The following is an 18356-nucleotide window of genomic DNA, read 5'->3' as shown; positions in this document are numbered from 1 at the left end:
CACATGCCGCGGAGCGGCTGGGCCCGTGAGCCATGGCCGCTGAGCCTGCGCGTCTGGAGCCTGTGCTCCGCAACGGGAGAGGCCACAACAGTGAGAGGCCCGCATATCGCAAAAAAAAAAAAAAGAAGAAGAAGGTGAGCAAGAAGAAATGGTCCCTTTGCTGCCTCTGGACCCTGGCTGTGGCATCTGTAAGTGCTGCAGCCATTTTGTGACTATTAAGGGAATTGGTCTTAGAAAGAAGCTGCTGCAGAGCAGAAAAATGGAAGGAAGATGGGTCTACGATGACATCATTGAACTGCTGTGATACCATGCCTGAGGCCCACCCTCTTTCTCCTTTGAGTGTCTGGCCATAGGAGACAATTTTCCCAAGCATTTAGGTCTGAGTCAGGGTATAATGTTACATGGAGCCCAAAGCATCTCAACAAGGACCAAGCAGCTAGCTCTTCATCAGAGGCTGTATCGCTGAAGGCCATGGACCTCTGACCCCCTCTCCAACTTTTAGATAACATAATGACATTTAGTCATTTATTAGACAAAAATGACTCGGGGGTGAGGGGGTGAGGAGGAGACAGTTTGAAAATACTTTTGCCAGTAAACAGAACTGCACATTTGAGTGTTTGTAAGTGGGTGGAGTGATGCAAACTTGCCACTCCCAGCTCCAGGACTGTGCCACAATGGCTCCAGTGAATAGACTCTTGTTTCTACAACATTATTCTTCCATAGCCTTGCCAGATGGAAAACATCATGTGTTGTTCCTCTAGAGATAGGGGATCAATTCATTTTCCAAGTGTATCAAAAGAACATTCATTGTTCTGGCTCTTTTTGGCCCTGTTCTGGATGATTTTTATTACTTACCCCAGACTTCAGAGGTCTTAGAAGATACTAAAATGCAAGGAGGCTTCCCAGGCCCAACTGAAAGGCACCAAGTTAAGGTCTGATCAACCCATGAGGCCAGAGGGCACTGGCATCAGAGGGGGCTTGAAGATTTTGTTGTAAAACAGGCATCTCTCCTGCAGTGTCCTCCTCTGTATCTAGGCCTGAGGAATATTGGACAGAAGTTTAGCAGCATTACATTTTATGTCAAGCTAGGTTCTAAAGTTAACACCTAAGGCAAAATTGCATGTGGTCAAAGTGGTCTTGAAAGAGTCCTTAAATAATTGATGTAGAATAGGGCACATTATTTGCCGTATACAACCCTGCGTATATATGTCTGTGTGTCTACATATGTAAACAACCCTGCATATATACGTATGTATATGTCTGTATAAATGTATAATGTATTTGGTTATCTGTAGTAGTTCTTGATAAAGAAGACAACAATGTATGCAAAATATAGATCTTGGTTAGAATAATACTCAGCAAGGTAAGATGCTCACATCATGAAAGGCCAGAGGAACTGAGAATATGAAGGAAACAGCAGTTTCACATCCCTTATCCTTTCTTAAATGATGCCCTTTCTTAACTGTACGTATAGTCTCTACACTGGAAGGTTGTGGTTTAGAAAGTCATTTCTTTTAAGAAATGTCATTTAAGAAAGTCATTTCTTAAGTGCCTTCTTTCTTTTTTTCTTTCTCTGCCTGTTTCATGGAGTTGTTGCAAAAAAAAATCTTGGCAAATGTTCTCTGTGGATTTCAAAGAGTGATAAATTTATATTGTTTTTAAGAGGCACAGAGATCCCAGTCCATAGGCCCTACTTTATGGAATTGTCCAAGTGAGTGGTGAAGATTTGTGAGTGGAGGTGTTGCATATGTCCTCTGAAAACCTGGAGATTGCCTGGGTTTGGGGATGGAAGGTAGCTGAGATTCTGCCATAGTGAGAAGCCCTGAACACTTGTGGATCAGGGTATGAACACTGGGACACTTAGAGGGGGCACTGTTGGAAGAGCAGGGGAGACTAAATTTGATGGAGCATATAGTCCTGTTAAGGAATTTACTTTGGATGGGCCCAATCCAGGTGAAGAATGGGACTAAGGCCTCTAATTTCTGGGAACTAACTAACGATCCCTGGAATGTATTAAGTTCTAGGTAAGGTGACTACACCCTTTCCTCCCCTTATTCCGCTGAAATTCTCATAGGATTGGGAGAGAGAAGAAACTTTGAGTCTATTTTCTTTCATAAAGCTCCGACATTCAAAACAGAACAAAATCCTATGCAGTTTAGTACTGTTTCGCAATGTTTCATGTATGTTTCTTTTCTGTCTCCAATTCATTCAAGAAAGATTGGAGGGCAAGGGGCTATTGAATAGACTTCTCTTAGGCTCCCTCCAACCTTTTCCTTCGCCAAGCACTGGATGGGCTGCTGCAGGACCCTTCCAGCTGGTCTTCCCACCCATTTACTCTTGCTTACCACAATCCATTCGCCAGTAGCCTGTGCAATCTTTTCCAGACATACATCACACGCTGTCCAATAGAAACATGATATGAGCCATATATGTAAGTTTAAATGCTCTAGCAGTCACACTGGAAAAAGTAAAAAATATGTGAGATTAATTTTAATGATATATGTAAAGTTTATTACTTAGCTAGCCAAAAATATTACCATTGCAACATGGAATCAATGTAAAAAATTATTAATGATATATCTCACATCCTGTACTTTGTACTAAGTCTCCAAAATCCAATATTTACACTTACAGCACACTTCAGTTAGGACTGGCCACATGGCAAGTGCTCAATAGCTACGCGCATCTAGTGGTTATTGTAATGAACAGTGTAGACCTGGCAGATCATGTCACCTTGATTCCCACTGCTGGGTCTGCCCTGTCTAGTGGCTATATTTTATGTATGTAAGTTCTAGGAAGGCAGGGATTTGGGCTATGTCTCTAGTACCTAGAATAGTGCTTAGCATGTAGTAATGACACAATAAATACTTGCTGAAAGAGCTAATTATTGAATGGTCATGTATTTTATCTGATTGAAAGGGCATAGAAAATGGTCTGGAAGGAGATATACCAACTTGTCAACAATGGTTACTTGGGGAAAGGGCAGGTTGGAGACAGTGATCATGAGGAACTTCATCTGTATGTGTTGTTTTCATTTTGTATATATGTTTTTATTTTTATGTGTATTGGGGTATTACTTGTGTAATAAAAAATAAATAAAAATAATTTTAAAGATATGAAAGAAGATAGTGGCTCTTTATAATCAGAGAAACTGAAGCTAAAAATCAAGAAGAATTAACAAAGAAAAGAACTAAGTTATGATGTTAGCTTCCTATGGCTGCTGTAACAACTTACCACAAACTTAGTGGCTTAAGGCAAGAACCTTTATTTTCTCAAGATCAGAAGTCCAAAGTGGATCTCGCTGGGCTAAAATCAAGGTAGCAACAAGGCTATGGTCCTTCTGGAAGCTGGTCCTTCCAGCTTCCAGAGATTTGCCCATATTCCTTGGCTCGTGGCTGCTTTTCATCTTCAAAGCCAGCAGTCACATCACTCCAACCTCTGCTTCTGTCATCATGTCTCCTCTTCTGTCTCTCTGGCCTTCCTCTTTCACTCAAAAGGACCCCTGTGGTTACCTTGGGCTCACCTGGGTAATTCAAGATAATTGCCCCTTACCAAGACCCTGAGTTTAATCTCACGTACAAAGTCTCTTTTGCCATGTCAGGTAACATGTTCTCAGGTTCCGGAGATGATGATGCAGACATCTTTGGGAGCCATTACTCTGCCTACTACAGTTACCTCGTCAGACTCAGCTGCCTGCCTGCCTGGGATATGGAACTGACTGTGTGCTCAGGAATTCCCTCATCAGTGGGCTCTGTGGTCACTGAAATGAAGCCTGGCTGCTACTGCTGGATGTTGGTCCCAGGCTGTCTCTCCAAACTGATATTTTGAGAAATCAGGAGAGGCTGATCTTGAAGTTCCTACTATGTTTACCTGTCATTTCCCCTTTTGGTGAAAGCTGGTTCTATTTCCTGAACTTGTGTGGCCAGCCTCTGAGATGGCCCGACAATTGCCACCCCTTGGTATGCATGCCCAGAATAACGCTCTCCCTTGACTGTGGCCTGGACTTACTGACTTGCTTCTGATGAATAGTATATGGCAGAAGCAATGGATGTTACTCCCAGGATTTGGTTCCAAAAGACTGCGGCTTCTGTCTTGAGTGCCCTCTCCCATTCTTTTTCTGGCTCCAAGGAAATACAAGCCGGCTGCTAAGTTGTGAGCTGCCCTGTGAAGAGGCCCCTGTGGCAAGGAACTGGTGTCTGTGACTCACAGCTGGAGAGGACCCAAGGCCTGCCAACAGGGGCATGCATACGCTTGGAAGTGGTCCTCTCCCCGTGCAGCCTGGAGACGGCCGTAGCCCTGGCTGACACACCGATGGTAGCCTTGTGAGACCTGGAGCCAGGGATGCTGTCTTAGTCCGCTCAGGCTGCTATAATAGAGTGATTTATAAACAACAGACATTTAATTCTCACAGTTCTGGAGACTAGAAGTCTGAGGTCAGGGTGCCAGCATGGTCGGGGTCTTGTGAGAGCCCTCTTCGAGGTTCCAGACCTCTTATCTTCTCGTTGTATCCTTTCACGGTGAACAGCAGACTGTGGAAAGCTCTCCTGTGACTCTCACAAGGGCACTTTATTCCATTCCTCTAATTCTAATTTCATCTGTTCTGAATTACCTCTTAAGGGCCCCACTTCCTAATACCACCATATTGTGGGGTAGGGTTTCAACATACGAATTTGGGGAACATTCAGACCATAATATACTGAATGTAATAAAACATTCAGTCCATAACAGACACTCAGCTAAGCTATGCCTGGGTTCCTGACCCACAGGAATGGTGAGATAATAAATGTGTGTTTTTTCATTCCTTAGGTTTTGGGGTGATTTGTTACACAGCAATACATAGCCAATATGGATCACTCCCTCCTTGCCTCCTTCCCTTTCTTCCCCTTCTTTCCTTCCTTCCTTCTTTCCTTCCTTCCTTTCCTCTCTCTCTCTCTCTCTCTCACACACACTCGTCTGGCCTGATCTAGTTCCCTAAGATAACTTATCCTGAGGAAGGCCAGATAATAAATATTTCAGGCAGTGCAGGACACATATAGTATCTATCTTGTATTTTTTTTTCTATATATGGTTTGTTAACCCCAGGAACCCGTGTGTTCTGGGTCAGGAGCAGTTTCTTCCAGTCTGTCTCCTCCAGTAACTTTTCTGCTCAAACCTTTCCATGGCTTCCCAGATCTCTAGGAATAAAAGCCAAAGTCCTGATGATGCCCTGCAGAGTACTGCACATGTATTGTGCTCATCTCCCTACCACCCTGTTCCAGCCACACTGGCCCCCTTAATGGTCCTCATATGAGCACCCGGCTCCTGTCTCAGGACATGTGGCTCCTGTCCCCTTGCCTGCAATGCTTCCCCCCAGGGATCCACATGGCTTCCTCTTTCATCTCCTGCCCATCTTGACCATCCTATTTAAAACTGCGCTCTCACCTCCTTCCCCCAAATGCTTACCTTGTCTCTGCTTTATATCTTCCCTTCTTACATACTAGATATATTTACTTATTTATGTTGTTTATTATGTCTTCCCTATTAAAATTTAAGCTCCGTGAAGCCGTTAGTCTGTTTTTCTCACAGCTGTATGTCCAGTATTTATAAAAGTGCATGGACCTTAGCAGATACTCAATAAATATGTGTTGAATGAATGATGTTTTACAAAGAGCACTGATCTGGATTTGAGGAGCCCTAGTTCTCAATTAACTATGCCTAGACTACCAGTGTGGCTTTAGGCAAGTATATAATACTAAGCAAAAATTATAATAAGTAGGTGCTATCACTGGGCACTAATTTCATATCATGTACTGTGCTAAGTGGTTTATAAACATTACCTTATTTAATCCTCACAGCAAGTGCTATTACTAGCATTCTTTTATGGATGAGGTTCACTGAAGCTGAATTTCCTCATCTTTAAAATGAAAAGATTGTGGCCAGATAATCCCTAAGGTCTCTTTTCCCCTCAAAAGTATGTCTTTTTATTTGAAAATTTATCTATGTCTTTCTATTTGAAAAGATGCATTTATTTATCCATGACTCAGAGGAAGAAAGTAAAGTCTCAAAGCTCCATCATAAATTTGAACCTCAACACAACTTTCAGATAAACCATCTTTTGCTTCTTTTTATTCTAAAATACTCACCCCAGTTTGCTGGATCCTGGGTAAGGTCCCTGGAAAGGAATGATCACCATGGTATACTCCTTCCACATGCAAATAACTTCCAACATGAATATCCAAAGTGTGAAGTTCAAAACCCTTGCATTTTGAAAGAAAATCCATGACAAATTATTTTTAGGGCACCTGAAGACAGTTCAATGTTCATTACTGGGTTTCTATTAGTAATGGAATTTAGGGCTGTTGTCACTGAACATTCTTTGCCTCTAGCCTAATAGTCGTTCTTTAGCGACTTATCCTAAGAAAATTGGATTAAGGAAAAGCTTTATGACACTCTGTATTTACACCTCGAATCACACACTTGAAGGCTGAAAAGGACCAGAGTGATAACCTGAGGCAACCCTCTCATTTTGCAGAACAGGGGAAGGAAGGCTCAGAGAAGATAAGCCACTTACCCAAACACACACAGCTAACAAGTGGCAGAATTGGAAATTTGGACAATAATTTACCCAGTGCCAAAGCCCATGCCTTTTCCACTTAATCCTGCTTCCTTATTGTGACCCTGAAAGGCAGGTTCCTTTCTGAGATTTTGTTTGGAGCAGAAGTTGTTTTTTTTCCTCCCTTAACACAACAAATGTGACAGAAGACACTCATGAATGCAATACGTTTCCATGGTGTATTCAGAGTTTGATGGAAATCAAATAGTATACTGCATGAAAGTAAGCAAATAGTACCACAGGGCACTCGCATGCCTTACCATAATTTATAATGGGTGCAATTATGCAAAAGAATAAAATAAGCAACAGATTAAATGAGTTATAAGCACTTTCCAGAGTTTGAAATATAATAATGAAGATGAGACTGAGAATAATAGCTTTGACTAAATGCTTATTATGTGCCAGGTGTTGTGCTAAGTGTTTTAAGTCCAAACCCAGATGTAACAAAGAACAGTGGTTGCCTGGATTCAAATCCTGGCTCTGCCATTTGCTAAGTGTTGAACTTGGGCAAGTTGTTCAAACCGTTATTCATCATTTAGGTATATCCACAAAGTAGGGCTACTATAGCACCTACTTCACAAGATTATTTTAAGGATTAAGCCCGTAGAACAGCCACTGAGTTTCACCACTTGCCAGGCTCTGTTCTGGACCCTCAATGAGTGTTAGCTCTCATGACTTCACTTCTTCCTCACTGTCAGCCCAGAGATGTTTGTTCTGTTCTGACAAAATCATGCATGAGGATGTAAGCAGAAGTGCCTGGAACATAGTAGAAACTCAAACAATATTTTTTCAATGAATAAATCCATGAGTTGTGTGCCCTTTTTACCTTCATTTTGCAGTTGAAGAAACTGAGCCTTAGTTCTTTTTTAAAGGATCACATGGCAGCTTTATGATATGATGACATATTAAAATATGTGATAGGCAGACATAGAGAACAAGACTTGTGGTCGCCAAGGAGGAAGGGAAGATGGGGGAGGAATGGATTGGGAGTTTGGGATTAGCAGTTGCAAATTATTATATATAGAATGGACAAACAAAAAGGTCCTACTGTATAGCACAGGGAAGTATATTCAATATCCTGTAATGAACCATAATGGAAAGGAATATGAAAAAGAATATATGTATGTATAATTGAATCACTTTGCTGTACACCAGAAACTAACACAACATTGTAAATCAACTACATTTCAATAAAATAAATTTTAAAAAACGTGTGATAGGGAACATATCAAAATGCAATTACAAGAGCATGAGAGAGGATGAACCTAAATCTGTTCTAACTAGCTTTAATAATCTGATTATTTTCCAATATGACTACTCATTATTTTAAGGCATAAGTTACTAGAGGCATACCTGATACTAACTGGGATAGACCAGTGTACTGAGGTGAACCTGTAGGCAAGGCAGAGCCACAAGGCATTAGATGTGGAGTGATGTATGCAAAGGTATTTAAGGAAGATGAGTGTAGCATACGTGTGCACAAAAGATTGGAGGGCCAAGGGCTGGGTGCAGGGAGGGTTGTATAGCAATATGATGGGGGGGGGGGGAACATAATCCAGCCTAGCAAATTCCAAGTGGCCTCCAAGTACCCTCAGCCCAGGTAAGGAAGGCTAGATGGTGAATCTTCCTGACCCCAGGGATATTGATAGGGTCCTTTTCAGGGGAAGAGGAAAATTCGATCTGGGATTTACCTGCGACTGTCAGAGGGGATGGTGTGCACTCATGAATAATCCAGGGGGAATGCAGAACCCCGGAGTGTCCACTGCCCTGCTTGGCTGGGCTGACCGTGGAGTCAGGCTGGCAGTTGTGACCGTGTTTCTACCCCTCCTTTGCAGCGCAGCTCCACCACAGCAACCTCGTTGGGAAAGACATGGGGTGGGGGGAGTTTGAGGAGAGAGGAAGAGCTAAGTAGGTACATGCTGGACACGAGGTCCTGCCTGGTCTGAGGGACCAGTCATCTCAACCTGTCTCACTGGGGGCAGTAAAAACTGTGTGGCCTCCATGCACACCCAGCACTTCCACTGGGAGCCAGATGCCAGTCTGGAAGGTAGGGCGTGAAGAAAGACAGGGGCTGCAAGAGACAAGGGTGCAGCTGTCTTGTGACAATGTTGGGAAAGACTCAGGACCCCTTGACCATTATTAGCTGCTGTATTTACAGCTGTATCCAAGAGGCTATGACTGCATTTGGAGATGTGCACCGTGAATGAATGGAAAAAGGGAAAGATTCCTGAATCAGCAGGGGATGAGCCTGAAGGAGGCAACACTGTGCTGCAAAAATTGCAGACCGTAGGGTCCAAGACACTTGGGTTCAAATCCCATCTCAGCCAGTTTCTGGTTGGGGGACTTTGCACAAGTTTTGTCACTGATCTGGGCCTCAGTTGCATTGTCTGTAAAGTAAGGAGAACCATGATTCTAATAAAATACAACAACTCATGTTTGGGGCACTAAGCTATGCCAGAATTATAATATATTCTACAGTATAATGTGTAGAAATTACAAGCATAGATTCAAACTATGTGGGTTTGAGTCCTACCTCTGTAACTAATTAAGTAAACCTGGAAAATTAACTTCTCCAAGTTCTAGTTTTCTCATCTGTTCGATGGAGATGGTAACAGTCCCTGACTTCCACAGAAAATGCCAATAAATATCTGTTGAATGAATGAGTGTGGTTGACAGGGTTCCATATGCATATGTGTATAAAACGTTAAGCCTAATGCTTGGCACATAATCATTCAAAAAATATTGGTGTTATCATCAGTTAACAGGAGTGAGTAAACGGAGTAGCATGTGTATGAACAGTCCCGTGGTTGTTGCTTACTCAGGGTTAGTCTCTCTCACCTTCTTTCCTTTTCCAGCTCCATGAATGACTCTTCAAAACTCTCTCTCACCTAGCCTTGACCTCCACCCAGACATCTCTACAGCTCCGAGCTAGTCAAGGATTTGTAAGTTAAGGTAAAATCAATCTGTCCAGTAGATCTGAGAAAAAGGGCACTGAGGCTGGCACAGAGCCCTGGGTAGTAGTGGATTCTTTCCAGAATCTGCAGGCTTTTCCTCTGCGACACCATGCTGCTCAGAGCACCTGGACGTCTTGCTGTAGCAGTGCTCGTGGGAAACCCCACCCCATCTGTGGTGACCTTGGCCTCTTCTAAGAAGATGAGTAGCAGACCCCTGAGTGAGCTGCCGAAGTGAGTCCATGAAAAGATGGCCCATCCCATTCGAAGCCAGAATTTTATCCCAGACAACCCACGGATTCCCTCCATTACATCCATTCAGCCAAAGTACTGGAAATCCGTTTCCCTCCTTTCGGCCTAATTAGATCCTATCCGGCCATGTCAGTGAGACTGTATTCACCGCTTTCCTCACAGGCAGATGCAGCAGGTTAATTAATAGAACACAGGAGTATAGCCGCTCATGTTAAATCAATGATCTGCCCTTTCACATGCACTGAACTTCCTAGAATGCAGGCTGCCTGAGGGAAGGGAGTTTTGCTTACTTTGTTTATTCTCTAACTCTGGCTCCAAGTAGGGGGCCAGGCAGGTGGTAGGCACTGAGCACGCGCTTGCTGAGTGGAGGAGTGTGTCACGTGATTCTCACTGCGACTCTGTTTTGTAGTGCAGGTGTTACTCTGATCCTTCACATCCAGGACAACGCAAAGGGAGTCTCTGAGGCATAAACACCCCGAGGCAGGGGGCTGATGGACTGCAGAGCTGAGACACAGACCTGGATCTTAGCCTCTGAGCCATCCTCTTTCCAGTAAGCCATTTTCCCTCCATGGTTATCTCCCCAACTATGTTTGGAGTTCCTCTGAAGCCCTGTTCGAGCAGCCCCTCGTGGAGACAGTTCCTCCAAGTGGAGTTCTCACTGTGATATTCTTCACGGTGGCTTCCTGACTTGCTTTGTGGGTTTTGCTTATTTTCGGGCTCCAGGCCTACCTTGGCTTCAGATACCTACTTGGCCTTTAGTTTGCCAATATTGAAACACGTGGAGTTCTGCTCCTACCTTCCAGTTCCAGCAATTCTCTTACTAATGCCTGGCTGTGCTACAATTCCCAACCCTCTGGTCAGTGTTATTTCTTCATAAAGCTTTTGACGTTCGGCCCACTTGAAAACACTTATTTGTATATATTGTAAGTGTGTGTGCTTTGACGATCATTGTCCAAAGCTGGGGTAGGAGAGAATTTTACTTTCTACTTCATGTATTTGTGAATTGAAAGAAAAAGCAACCTTTTTGCAAAGAATATTGCCTCTGTAATTAGCATAAACAAAGATAGTTTCAATAATTTTTTTTTTCTTTTTTTTTTTTTTTGCAGTACACGGGCCTCTCACTATTGTGGCCTCTCCCATTGCGGAGCACAGGCTCTGGACGCGCAGGCTCAGCGGCCATGGCTCACGGGCCCAGCCGCTCCGCGGCATGTGGGATCTTCCCGGACCGGGGCACGAACCCGCATCCCCTGCATCGGCAGGCGAACTCTCAACCACTGCGCCACCAGGGAAGCCCTCAATAAAATTTTTTATAAAAGATTTTTAGCATCAGCTTAGTGAGACACCCTGGAAATGCTCCAGCAGACATCTAAGATACACAATCTTAGTCTTGAATTGTCCCATCTCGTTCACTTGTACCTTGGTCCATTCTGTCCATTACTTGCTTTGTTCACTCAGTGGTCCCTTCAAGCCAGAATTCAAGCTCTAGTTCTGTTCTCTCAGCTTATTTATTTTAGTTCTCTTTTTGCTCATACCTCCCTGAGACCCTACAACTCCGTTTCTGGTGGATGAGCCAATGGTCTGTGAAGGAGAACTTCATCAAATGGAGAAGGTACCAAAGGAAAGATGGTTGGAGTATAAAGCTTCCTTCTCTGACTCCAAACCATCAGGCACTATGTTACATATCCAATGGTTTTCTCATTGGTTCCCGATATTTGCCTTGTTTTTCCAACTATCTTTTAAATGACTCAAAGGCAGGTATCTTAAATATAGTTCTCTTTATCCCACCTAGAAGGAGCTCTGAATCCAGATTCTTTCCCCAGCGATGGGTGTTTTTCTACAGTATTCTGCAAAAGAGATTTCCTAGGGTGCTCACTTGCTGAGAATCTCTCTTCAGGTTTATTTGATAAACGATTAAGCTCAAACTATCTCTTATCGTTTACAAAGTCCTTCACAATTGGGTACCAAACTCTGTCATAGACTTGTGCTGCCTCCCTCTTCCACACAGGCAGCCCTATTTCCAGGAACAATTTCCTCACCATCCCACAATACATCATTACCATCATTATTAATTATCATCAATGCTCTTACATTTTGATGCCTTTGCCCAGTGTGTACAGAATGCTCTCCCTCCACCCAATCTGATAAGACCTTCTGTTCCTTCTAAGACCCATTTTGATGACTTCTCTTCCAGAATAACCTTCCATAGTTCCCGAGGCAGAGCTATTCATTCTCTCTTCTATATTTTCCCACAAAACTGTTTAATACTTGTCACCTTACTTGTATGATGCTTTCTCTCTGATTTTCTCAAGATAAGACTTGGGTCTTGTTTTTGTGTTTGTGGGTCCCTAGCAGCACCTTTTATAATATCTGACAGAGTTGGCATTCAATAAATATATGTTGAATGAATGCGTGAGCAGAAGACAGAAATGTTCTCCACGTAGCCACCATGATGGATTTGAATGCAGAGGGATGGTGAACAATGAAAGAAAGGAAGCGGGGGGGCTCATTTTACTGGAAGTCAAAGGGATTAGTTCTTGCATCACGCAGTGCAGCTGACCGCTCCCAGAAGGGAGACATCCAAATGTAAGATGCAGAACATTAAATATTGAAAGCAAAAGTTAAATATTAAATTTTAATATGAAATATTAATGCCAATAAACAAAGCCAGCCAGAGGGGGACAAAATTAGGACCAGGGCATAGAAGAGTCATGGCTCAGGCTGAAAGCTGAGCTTGGCCTGGGCTTTCCCAGCAGGGCTCATCAGTAATGGTCACACCCATCAAATTTCCTGGGAGAAGCAGTGGGGGGAGGGGAGGAAACCTTTTATAACCCACAGCCATAAAACCCAAGTGTTTCCTACAAAACAAAACACAGTAAAGTGTTTCAGGGCTGACAAGGCTTCAGAACTCATGGTACACTGGAACAAAAATAGAGGCAGCAGAGAGGAAAATATGAGGTTGCTAAACCCTTGGGGCAGGAATCCTATCTTTTTTTGCACTGTGTGGGACTGGACTTGTGTGCAGCCAACTTGGGCAGAAAGAAATAACAAGAGTCATAAAAGAAGCAAAAATAATGGGCTTGCCCCTGTTGACACCAACGGGCATTTTGCCCGAATGAGAAACAACCCTGGGAGCAGAAAATTGAAACTAGTTCACAAAATTTTAAATTATTAGGACCCCAAACTTATCCCACGGGGGACGCAGGAGCAGTTTTGTCTGCCATGACTGTTCTGGGTCAAGGGCCTACCAGCCTTACGGGACTCAAGCTAACCCTGAAAATCTTATAAACTGTGGGTTTTCCATCAGAAAGCCAATGGAGTCTGTTGGTGAAACTCAGTAATTAGGTAAGATGTTGGGTTAGATGTCAAAAGGATCTGGATAACTTACTCCAACACCTATATTCAAATCTTGCTTGGTACCTTTAATTTATGAAAAGCTCTTATGCTAAACATGAAGGCTGGGACAGTGGGGCCAGATCAGATTCTTCTGGGGCAACTGCAGTGAGGTGTTGAGAATGGAAATCCATGACCATGGAAAGGAAATAACTTCACCGCGTTGGCCTTCAGGGCCAGGAGGACACAGAAGACTTTTTGTCTTGCTTTAAACCTCAGAGTTGAGGGGAGAAGTGGAGAATTCTGAGAACAAGACCCCCCTGTCCCAGCAAAGGTCTCACATAACCAGTCCCTAGGCTACAGGAAATTTCAGAGGTCACTGAATGCAGAGCCCCTACCCCCAGCCACGCTCTTTCCTAATTTGGGAAAGACACAAAAGTGTGCAAGACGTCAAGACAGAGGAAGTGCTCCAACAAGTCTCCCAATCCCCAGAACCCTTACAGTCTCCTGGGGAAATATGGATGCGATAATAAAGGAGTGAGGGTAATTTAGCTGGAAGGATAATCTTCACAAGAAATTAGCAAGCATAAGGGGGAAAATGAGCATGGATTGGTAGTTTAATTTTAACCATATGTAAGGATTAACTGATCGGTGCTATCGAGTGACCATATCAAGTGAAAGTCAATCAGGAGACAGCTTGGGGGAAAATTAGGTTTTCTGAAAGGAAACAAGGTATGAAAATGGAAGCTGGAGCCAAGAAACACAGAATCCATATTATGTGATATTTTTTTTCCTTAAGGTCTCTTTCTTTCTTATGATATATTTTGGTTATCTTCTCTTCTTTCAAATCTATTTGAGCCTGTGTATCTCCCTACTTTTGTAATCACAGGAGGCTGAAAAAGGTTAGTCCTAGAAGCTAGGGTAGCCTGCTGAGTTTCAGAAGAGAACGGGGAGTTTTAATGTGAGTAAGTTGTGCTATTCTTGGTGTATACAACCTCACTTATGTCTACACCTGGGGTGAATATAGTCAGATCCCCTGGTAAAAATGTTGCCTCTCGTGCAAATTTATCCTGAGCATGTTTTATAGGAGAAAAAGAGAAGTTATAGTTTGTATAACATCAGTAACACCAAATTATTCTTAATGCCTCACCAAATGCAGAGAAAAGACTGAGCCAGACAGTCAGGAGTAGAGCCCAGCTTTCATACTGAGTCACTGGGTGACTCTGAGGTGAGTTACTCAAGAGTATGGGCTATAGCTTCCATGCCTGAAATATGAGAGGATTAGACCACTAAGTGGTTCTCAGACTGTCACCCAGGGATCCCTAATGGTTCATAGAGAGTTGATGCAGGGTCCACCATAAAGGCAAAGGGATTGGAACAATGTGAGCTTCTTCAACCAGAGTAGGTCCATTTCAATCAACTTACTTGTATACTGGACTTTTGCATAACAGTTTATGTTTAAAAATGGATTCATGCTTAAAAAAATTAAAAAAACTCATTGGGCTATAATAGCTGATCACTCAACAATGTTGCCCTTTTCTGTTCCTTTTACATACATATAGAACCTCCATTTCTGAGCATGAAGGAATGGCAGGGACCATGTAGGTGAATTCCTTCCTTTGACATGTGAGGAAACTGTGAACCAGAGCAGAAGTGATCTGCCCAAGACCGCATGGCAAGTTGGTGACTCAGCAGATTTAGTCTTTCCACTATCCCAGGTCTATTCCTTCCTCCACTAGATCAGTGATGGTGAAACTCCATGTACTAGTGCGCTAGGGCTGCGATAACAGATGTCACAAACTGGTCGCTTAACAATAGAAATTTATTTCCTCACAGCTCTGGAAGCTAGAAGTTCAAGTTCAAGATGCCAGCAGGGCTGATTTCATTCTGAGGCTCCTTTTCCCTGTGTCTTCACATGATCTTCCCTCTGTGCATGTCTGTGTCCTAATCTCTTCTAATAAGGACACTGATCATATTGGATTAGAGCCCACCCATATGACCTCATTTAACCTTAATTACCTCTTGAAAGACTCTATCTCCAAATACAGTCTCATGCTGAGGTACTGGGGGTTGGAACTTCAACAATTTGGAGGACAAATAATTCAGCCCATAACACTAGGTGATTATAAGAATGGCTCTAAGAGTTCTTCTTTTTTTAAAAAATTGTTTTAATGCTTTTGGAAATGTAACGTATGCACTTGTTCAAAAAATGCAAGCAATTCAGAATGGTGTATAGTGAATAATCACCTCAGTCCCCCAGTTTCCCTTCCCAGAAGTAACTACTGCTACTTTTTCTTCTGTATCTTTACAGAAATAATTGATGTATATTCAAACCTATAGCATGGGTGTGTCTCCCTAGTATATACCGGGGAGATTTAAAACAAACCAAAACTCTCCTCGGCTCAATCCCAGACTAATTAAATCAGAATCTTGGAGCCAGTGATAGGATAGATTTGGGAAACTGCTCTAGATCCTTGCTACTCAGAGAGTGGTCCAAAGTCCGGTAGTATCAGCATCAGCAGACAGTGACAGTGAACAGACCCAGCCAGAGCAGAGAAGGATGGGCTGATGCCTCCAGGGGCAGGAGGTAGGCCCCCGTGGTGGCCTGTCACTTGGGCCAGCAAGTCCTCTGACAACATGTCCCCCAAGAAGAAGAGAAAGGAACAACCTCAAGAGCTGCCTTTCCATGCTTTTTCCCTGCAAATGCTCAGTGCCCACTTTGGTACCAGTTACTGAAAAGCCTGCTTCAGATGATGCCAGTTCTGCCACCAGACCATCTTTTGCTAGGGAACGAATGTGCCCACGGAGAGCTGGAGCATGGCTCCCGTAAACCACAGCGAGCACACTGCAGAATTGGCAGCCTGGCAGTCCCTCTGGGCTGCTGCAATAAATTGCTGAGGCCATCATCCGTGGCAAATAACCCATCTTGGCTGCCCGGAGGACCCGGGAGGGAGGGACCCAGGGAAGGAGGTGTCAGCCAGTCAATTAGTCACGGAAACAGCATTCCTTCCTCCGGGGTGGATTTTCCTCTTTTCAGCACCACTAACTCAAATGTCAAACAAGTTGTAACTGCCATGGAGAGCAGGCCCTAGTTACAGGATTTGCTTTCTGGAAGAATGAGAAAACACCTCGCCTATTTCGGTCTTACCTTTGGCATTCCAGGGTTCTGGAGGGGACAGTGGGCTACCGGTTACCCCCTTCTCTACTCCCACCGGCTCTTTCTACTCCTACTGCTGCTAAAGGGACAAACTCCCGAGGCCCCTTCTGGCTGGTGCAAACCCAGAGCTGGGGGAGGAGGGGAGCTATTGCGCAAAGAGCTGCTCTTCTGGGGCAGCTGTGGCTAGATGGCAGCCCCAGTCAAATCAGAGCATGTTTCAGCATCTTGAAACCCACTAGAAAAGAGTTAATGAGGTCTTGGATTCCACCCAATCCTGGAATGAACTGAGATGCCCTTCACAATCCTGTGATGCCAGGTGTTCGCCTCAAAGAGGCATTTATGGGAGCCACCGGTTTTGGCAATTCCCACTGGCAACAGCAACAGAGGCATGGGAGCTGACCACCTGGAGGAATGTTACATGCCAAGAGCCCCTGTGACTTGCCCAAGACCACTGGGTGTGGAGACCCCTAGGATCACAACTTCCCTGAGCCTGAGCTCCTAGAAGGCAGGCACCACAGTTAATGAACTGAATGCAGTAGCTGGGGGTTCTTTGGAGTGGGAGGCATGTAGGACGGTTGAATGTGAGGCAATGGTGATGATGTCTGGGAGTGGGTTGCACCCAACCCTGGAGCCACTAGGGTACCGCTGGCCCTGCCTAAGATCACAAGGCATGAGGGCATCTCAGTCAGGGAGAGGACAACTTCCCAGAGTGGTTCTCATTTTCCTCCTCTGCCTGGAATGAGGGTGAGGAAGGTGGCAGTGGACCCTTGAACTCTACTTAGGGGGACTGTGTAGACCTAAGCAAATTTCGATGCTCAGGGGTTAAGAGGGCATGTTAATAAGGCAGCCGGGAGTAGGAGGAAACGTCAAGTGAGCAAAGTTGATTGTTTTGAGCAGGTCTGAATGGTGGAGGCTGAATTCTAAGAGGGAAAAGCAGGGCTGGAAACAGACTGGAAAGACAAGCAGTCAAAAGTTGGGTAGAATATGAACAGAAGGTGGAGTGAGACAATAGAAACAGACCGTGGGGCCTCCTAACTGCTTTTTCTTGGCTACCAGCTCACTAGGGTATGGGTGTACTACTTGACTTAAGGAAAGGAAGTAGGGGTAAACATGGTCTTGGGCACAAAATGTAGAAGGCTCCCTCCCTCCGCCATTAGCATAGCTATGCTGTGCACATAAAGTTGTGGTTATGCAGGTCCCTCTCCACAGCTCTGGTCAATAGGTACCATAATATTTTAATTGCATCCTTGGGTATATGGACAATGGTTTGCCAAACCCTGGTCTAAACCACTCCCTTTACTTCTTAGAGGTCAGCAGGATATTCATTAACTGTGACCTCCAGTAAGAGCTTATCTCATGGTTTCCTATCCTTGACAATTAAATTAACAACCAACACTAATACAGTGCTTACTGTGTTCCAGGCAATGTTCTGAGTACCACAGAAATACTTACTCGTTTAACCAACACAGCAACAGTGTGAGGTAGGTACTAATATTATTCCCATTTTACAGAGGAGGAAACTGAGGTACAGAGAGATTAAGGAACTTTCCCGAGGTCATGTTTAGTGAGCAGCAGAGAATGGACAGAAACCCCAACAATCTATCTCCAGAACTGTGTTTTTAGCCTCTACACTGAGTTGCAACTTGAGCTCATTCTTGTACTGTTATAGCTAAATTCATGTTATTTTCCTCTGGATTGGCCTGGGGGATTGGCAAAAATGCAGTAGATGCTTAATGAAAATCCTTCATATGTTGGGAGGAAGTATTTGAGCTAAGCTGGGGCCTTCTCTGCCAGGGCCCCTGTGGAGCTCATGGATCGCTTTAGGACGTGCTTTATCCAAGAAGCTCAAAGCAGAGATCTCTAGTAGATCCGCAGCCAAACGAGGAATATGTGGCAGATGCTCCCAGGAAGCATAATATAGCCTTAATATAGCTGAAGGCCCATGTGGTCCAGTCATATACAAAGAAGTACAGTCCAAAGCCAAAAATAATTATAAATGCATTTTGAATTTTTAGTTGTTCCTCTCCAAAAAAATTAAACGGGATCCATTTCTTAACTCACACAGACTTTAACA

General features: G+C 43.8%; 2 long non-coding RNA genes across 2 annotated transcripts in view; both read right to left on the bottom strand.

Moving 5' to 3' along the window:
- Nucleotides 1-882: 882 nt before the first annotated feature.
- On the bottom strand, nt 883-6181 carry LOC307190510. The gene is made up of 3 exons (XR_013829479.1): nt 6123-6181; nt 2346-2458; nt 883-1037 (listed from the first exon to the last, which is right to left on the bottom strand). It is a non-coding gene; the product is annotated as an uncharacterized lncRNA (long non-coding RNA).
- Nucleotides 6177-18356, bottom strand: part of LOC307190509 — a 26864-nt gene continuing 14684 nt past the window's right edge. Inside the window, exon 4 of the long non-coding RNA XR_013829478.1 lies at nt 6177-6236. This is a non-coding gene — a long non-coding RNA (uncharacterized lncRNA). The remainder of the gene's footprint in view (nt 6237-18356) is intronic.

The sequence above is a fragment of the Stenella coeruleoalba genome (assembly GCF_951394435.1).
Source record: "Stenella coeruleoalba genome assembly, chromosome: 8".
Lineage (NCBI taxonomy): Eukaryota > Metazoa > Chordata > Mammalia > Artiodactyla > Delphinidae > Stenella > Stenella coeruleoalba.
This window is presented reverse-complemented; position numbering and strand designations above follow the sequence as displayed.